The sequence below is a fragment of the Arachis hypogaea genome, chromosome 18 (genome assembly GCF_003086295.3).
Source record: "Arachis hypogaea cultivar Tifrunner chromosome 18, arahy.Tifrunner.gnm2.J5K5, whole genome shotgun sequence".
NCBI lineage: Eukaryota > Viridiplantae > Streptophyta > Magnoliopsida > Fabales > Fabaceae > Arachis > Arachis hypogaea.
In genome coordinates this window covers 97,586,169-97,592,193 of record NC_092053.1, presented here as the reverse complement: position 1 = coordinate 97,592,193, position 6,025 = coordinate 97,586,169, and the positions used below count along the sequence as shown (strand labels likewise).

General features: G+C 41.7%; 1 non-coding gene across 1 annotated transcript; it reads left to right on the top strand.

Annotated features, from left to right (window-relative positions):
• Positions 1 to 5,641: 5,641 nt before the first annotated feature.
• On the top strand, positions 5,642 to 5,749 carry LOC112774521 (small nucleolar RNA R71). Its single transcript, XR_003189008.1, has one exon. It is a non-coding gene; the product is annotated as a small nucleolar RNA R71 (small nucleolar RNA).
• Positions 5,750 to 6,025: the final 276 nt, after the last annotated feature.

The window sequence follows — 6,025 nt, the reverse complement described above, 5'->3', positions numbered from 1 at the left end:
TCGATCATGTTGGAATAGGATCCATTGATCCTTTTGCGTCTGTCACACGCCCAACAATCGCGAGTTTGAAGCTCGTCACAGTCATCCCTTCCCAGATCCTACTCAAAATACCACAGACAAGGTTTAGACTTTTCGGATCTCAAGAATGACCGCCAATAATTCTAGCCTATACCACGAAGATTCCAATCTTAGATTAGAAACCCAAGAGATACGCATTCAAGCCATTGCTAGTAGAACAGAGGTGGTTGTCAGGCACATGTTCATAGGTGAGAATGATGATGAGTGTCACGGATCATCACATTCATCAAGTTGAAGAACGAATGAATATCTTAGAGAAGAAGTAGGCATGAATTGAATAGAAAAACAGTAGTACTTTGCATTAATTCATGAAGAACAGTAGAGCTCCACACCTTAATCTATGGTGTGTAGAAACTCCACCGTTGAGAATACATAAGAACAAAAGGTCCAGGCATGGCCGAATGGCCAGCCCCCATAAAGGTCTAAGATAGAATAAGACTAATCAAAGATGGATTAAAATACAATAGCAAAAGGTCCTATTTATAGAGAACTAGTAGCCTAGGGTTACAGAAATAAGTAATTAATGTAGAAATCTTCTTCCGGGACCACTTGGTGTGTGCTTGGGCTGAGCATTGAAGCTTTCACGTGTAGAGACTTTTCTTGGAGTTAAACGCCAGCTTTTGTGCCAGTTTGGGCGTTTAACTCCAGCTTTTATGCCAGTTCTGGCGTTTTGACTCTAGAATTTCTATACTGACTTTGAACACCAGTTTGGGCCATCAAATCTTGGGCAAAGTATGGACTATTATATATTGCTGGAAAGCCCAGGATGTCTACTTTCCAACACAAGTGAGAGCGCGCCAATTGGGCTTTTTTAGCTCCAGAAAATCTACTTCGAGTGCAGGGAGGTCAGAATCCAACAGCATCTATAGTCCTTTTTCAGCCTCTGAATCAGATTTTTGCTCTGGTCCCTTAATTTCAGCCAGAAAATACCTGAAATCACAGAAAAACACACACACTCATAGTAAAGTCTAGAAAAATGAATTTTAATTAAAACTAATAAAAATATAATAAAAACTAACTAAAACATACTAAAAACAATGCCAAAAAGCGTATAAATTATCCGCTCATCAATATACTTTTTGTTCTTTTGCAAATAAAAGCATTTTTTTCATTTAAGAGAGGTGAGCGATTCATGGAATCATTCATAGCTTTAAGACATAGACACTAGACACTAATGATCATGTAATAAAGACACAAACATAGACAAAACATAAAGCATAGAAACGAAAAACAAAAAAATAAGAACAAGGAAATTAAAGAACGGGTCCACCTTAGTGACGGCGGCTAGTTCTTCCTCTTGAAGATCCTATGGAGTTAGGGGTGGCAATATGTACCCTACCCGCGGGTACCCAACCCGACCCCATCCGATCGGGTAGGATTGTCAACCCGATCCGCAGCGGGTAGGGTAGGGTGCGGGTAGGGTTATCGTGCGGGTCGGGTAAGGTGCGGGTTGTGCATCAATCCTACCCGACCAACCCGCACCCTATATATGTATATGTTATATACTTATATAAAAATATATTTTAAGTGGATGTTGAACCAAATACCTCTCACTAAATGCAAAAAATCCTTAGTCATTAAAAGAAAATCATTAATTGATAATTTAATATTTTTTTTACATGAAAGTTAGTTCTATTTTAAATTATCATCAAGTTATATAATAATATTGCATCTTTTTTTGTAACCCGCAGGTAGGGTCGGATACCCGCGGGTTAAGAACGGGTAGGGTTAGGGTTGAGATATTCTCAACCCGCGGGTAGGGTAGGGTTGAGTTTATATAAAAATCTCAACCTGCGGGTAGGGTTAGGGTTGGCTCCAAACCCTACCCTACCCTACCCATTGCCACCTCTATATGGAGTGCTTGAGCTCCTCAATATCTCTTCCTTGCCTTTGTTGCTCTTCCCTCATGGCTCTTTGGTCCTCTCTGATTTCATGGAGGATAATGGAGTGCTCTTGGTGCTCCATCCTTAGTTGCTCCATGTTGGAACTCAAATCTCCTAAAAAGGTGTTGAGTTGCTCCCAATAGCTTTGTGGAGGAAAGTGTATCCCTTGAGGCATCTCAGGGATTTCTTGATGAGGAATTTCCTCATGCTCTTGTTGAGGTCCATGAGCGGGCTCTCTTGTTTGCTCCATCCTCTTTTTAGTGATGGGCTTGTCCTCTTCAATGAGAATGTCTTCCTCTATGACAATTTCGACTGAATTGCATAGGTGACAGATGAGATGAGGAAAGGCTAACCTTGCCAAAGTGGAGGGCTTGTCATCCACCTTGTATAGTTCTAGAGGTATGATCTCATGAATTTCCACTTCCTCTCCAATCATGATACTATGGATCATGATAGCCCGATCCACAGTTACTTCGGACCGGTTGCTAGTAGGAATGATAGAGCGTTGGATGAACTCCAACCATCCTCTAGCCACGGGTTTGAGGTCAGGCCTTCTCAATTGAACCGGCTTGCCTTTTGAGTCTCTCTTCCATTGTGCTCCTTCCACACAAATGTTTGGGAGGACTTGGTCCAACCTTTGATCAAAGTTGACCCTTCTATTGAAAGGATAAGGATCTCTTTGCATCATTGGCAAGTTGAATGCCAACCTCACGGTTTCTAGACTGAAATCCAAGTATTTCTCTCGAACCATTGTAAGCCAACACTTTGGGTTCGGGTTCATACTTTGATTATGGTTCTTAGTGATCCCTGCATTAGCATAGAACTCTTGAACCATTAAGATTCTGACTTGTTGGATGGGGTTGGTGAGAGCTTCCCAACCTCTTCTCTGAACCTCACATTGGATCTCCGGATATTCACTCTTTTTGAGCATGAAGGGGACCTCGGGGATCACCCTTTTCTTGGCCACAACTTCATAGAAGTGGTCTTGATGGACCTTTGAGATGAATCTCTTCATCTCCCATGACTCGGAGGTGGAAGCAACTGCCTTTCCTTTCCTCTTTCTAGAGGTTTATCCGGCCTTAGGTGCCATTAATGGTTATGAAAAAACAAAAAGCAGAGCTTTTTTCCACACCAAACTTAAAAGGTTTGCTCGTCCTCGAGAAAAAGAAGAAAGAAAGGAGGAGAAGAAGAAGAAATGGAGGAGATAGAAGGGTGTTTTGAATTCGGCCAAGGGGGTTTAAGTGTTTATGATGTGTGAAATTGAAGGTGGTAAGGAGGGGTATTTATAGGGTAAGAGAAAGAGAGAATTCATGTAAGAAGGGGTTGGGTTTGGAGGGAAATGTTTTGAATTTGAATGGTGAGGTAGGTGGGGTTTTATGATGGGTTTTTGGAGAATAGTGGATGGATGTGAGTGGTGAAGAGATTATGGAGAAGAGGGTAGGACTTGATAGGTAAATGGTGTTTGGGGAATAGGTATTGATTGGTCAAGGGTATTTAGGGAAGAGTGTTATGGAAAGGTGTGAAGAGGAGATAGAGTGAGTTGGGGTAGGTGGGGATCCTGTGGGGTCCACAGATCCTGAGGTGTCAAGGAATTCTGGTCTCTGCACCTTTCTGGCATTTAAACGCCCCTAGACAGCCCTTTCTGGTGTTTAAACACCAGTCTGCTTCCTTTCCTGGCATTTAACGCCAGCTAGACACCCTTTTCTGGTGTTAAACGCCAGTCTGTTTGCCAATTCTGGCGTTTAACGCCCAGAATGCTGCCAGACTGGGTGTTAAACACCGATTTTGCTATCCTTACTGGCGTTTAAATGCCAGTAAGCCTGTCCTCCAGAGTGTGCTATTTTTGATACTGTTTTTGATTTGGCTTTAATTCTGCAGCTGTTTTTGTGACTCCACATGATCATCAACCTAAAGAAAACATAAACTAATAGTGGAAAATAAAATGAAAAAGTAATTAACATAGATAAATAAGATTGGGTTGCCTCCCAATAAGCGCTTCTTTAATGTCAATAGCTTGACAGTAAGCTCTTACAGAGCTTCACAGATACTCAGAGCATGATTGTGGCCTCCTAACACCAAACTTAGAGTTTGAATGTGGGGGCTCTGCTTGACTCTGTATGGAGAGAATTGGATGAAGCTTTTCATGCTTCTTCTCTATGTTTACAAAAGAAGATCCTTGAGCCTTAAACACAAGGTAGTCCTCATTCAATTGAAGGACTAACTCTCCTCTGTCTACATCTATCATAGCCCTTGCTATGGCTAGGAAGGGTCTTCCAAGGATGATGGATTCATCCTCATCCTTTTTAGTGTCTAGGATTATGAAGTCAGCAGGGATGTAAAGGCCTTCAACCTTCACTAAGACATCCTCTACAAGTCCATAAGCCTGTTTCATTGATTTGTCTGCCATCTCTAGTGAGATTCTTGCAGCTTATACCTCAAAGATCCCTAGTTTCTCCATTACAGAGAGTGGCATGAGGTTTATACCTGACCCCAGGTCACACAGAGCCTTCTCAAAGGTCATGGTGCCTATGGTACAAGGTATTAAGAACCTTCCGGGATCCGGTTTCTTCTTAGGTAATTTCTGCTGAACCAAGGCATTCAGTTCATTGATGAGCAATGGAGGTTCATCCTCCCAAGTCTCATTACCAAATAACTTGGCATTCAGCTTCATGATTGCTCCTAGATACCGAGCAACTTGCTCTTCAACAATATCTTCATCCTCTTCAGAGGAAGAATACTCATCAGAGTTCATAAATGGCAACAGTAAGTTCAGTGGAATCTCTATGGTTTCTGTATGAGCCTCAGATTCTTTTGGTTCCTCATTAGGGAACTCCTTAGTGGTCAGCGGACGTCCATTGAGGTCTTCCTTACTGTAAATCACTGCCTCTTCCTCCTCTATAGGTTCGGTCACTTTGGATATATTGATGGCCTTGCACTCTCTCTTTGGATTCTCTTTTGTATTGCTTGGGAGAGTACTATAAGGGATTTCAGTAACTCTTTTACTCAGCTGACCCACTTGTGCCTCCAAATTTCTGATGGAGGACCTTGTTTCAGTCATGAAACTGAGAGTGGTCTTAGATAAATCAGAGGCTATGGTTGCTAAGTTAGAGAGGCTCTGCTTAGAATTCTTTGTTTGTTGCTGAGAAGATGATGGAAAAGGCTTGCTATTGCCAAACCTATTTCTCCCACCATTCTTATTATTGAAGCCTTGTTGAGGCTTCTGTTGATCCTTCTATGAGAAATTTGGATGATTTCTCCAAGAAAGGATTATAGGTGTTTCCATGGGATTCTCCCATGTAATTCACCTCTTCCATTGTAGGATTCTCAGGGTCATAAGCTTCTCCTTCAAAGGAAGCTTTTTTAGTACTGCCGAATGCAGCTTGCATTCCAGTCAGATTCTGAGAAATCATATTGACTTGCTGAGTCAATATTTTATTCTGAGCCAATATGGCATTCAGAGTATCAATCTCAAGAACTCTTTTCTTCTGAGTCATCCCATTATTCATAGGATTTCTTTCAGAAGTATACATGAACTGGTTATTTGCAACCATTTCAATGAGTTCCTGAGCTTCTGCAGGTGTTTTCTTCAGATGAAGAGATCCACCAGCAGAGTGGTCCAATGACATCTTGGACAATTCAGACAGACCATCATAGAATATACCTAAGATGCTCCATTCTGAAAGCATGTCAGAAGGACACCTTCTGATCAATTGCTTGTATCTTTCCCAAGCTTCATAGAGGGACTCACCTTCCTTCTGTCTGAAGGTTTGGACTTCCACTCTAAGCTTGCTCATCTTTTGAGGTGGAAAAAATTTAGCCAAGAAAGCATTGACCAACTTTTCCCAAGAGTTCAGGCTTTCTCTAGGTTGTGAGTCCAACCATATCCTAGCTCTGTCTCTTACAGCAAAGGGAAAAAGCATAAGTTCGTAGACCTCAGGATCAACCCCATTGGTCTTAACAGTGTCACGGATTTACAAGAATTCAGCTAAGAACTGATAAGGATCTTCCAATGGAAGTCCATGAAACTTGCAATTCTGCTGTATTAGAGAAACTAATTGAGGCTT